Source organism: Calidris pugnax, unplaced genomic scaffold, assembly GCF_001431845.1.
Source record: "Calidris pugnax isolate Ruff unplaced genomic scaffold, ASM143184v1 scaffold162, whole genome shotgun sequence".
Lineage (NCBI taxonomy): Eukaryota > Metazoa > Chordata > Aves > Charadriiformes > Scolopacidae > Calidris > Calidris pugnax.
This window is the reverse complement of record NW_015090900.1, coordinates 1,069,505-1,069,728: the sequence shown is the minus strand read 5'-3', so window position 1 is coordinate 1,069,728 and position 224 is coordinate 1,069,505. Positions and strand designations below refer to the sequence as shown.

Sequence of the window (224 nt, the reverse complement as noted above, 5' to 3'; positions counted from 1 at the left end):
GGAGGGGGCTGGTCGCCCCCTGGGCCAGGAGGGGACAAAGGGCGAGTGACCAGCGGCTCCATTTCCGGCGGGCGGACAATGCCGGCCCGTGGGGGCACAGCGCCGCCCGCCGCCCCTCCCGGGCGGTGTGTGGGGGGCGTGTGTGTGTGGGGTGCCCCCCCGCCAGCACCCCCAAATTGGGGTGAGCCGGCAGTCACCCCATCCCTCGCCCCAGGGAGAGCTTG

At 75.0% G+C, this 224-nt stretch overlaps 1 protein-coding gene across 1 annotated transcript in view; it reads right to left on the bottom strand.

The window, feature by feature from the left end:
• The window catches only part of LIN28A (lin-28 homolog A (C. elegans)), a 17,501-nt gene that overhangs the window by 14,273 nt on the left and 3,004 nt on the right, over positions 1–224 (bottom strand). The gene's annotated exons all lie outside the window — the stretch shown is intronic.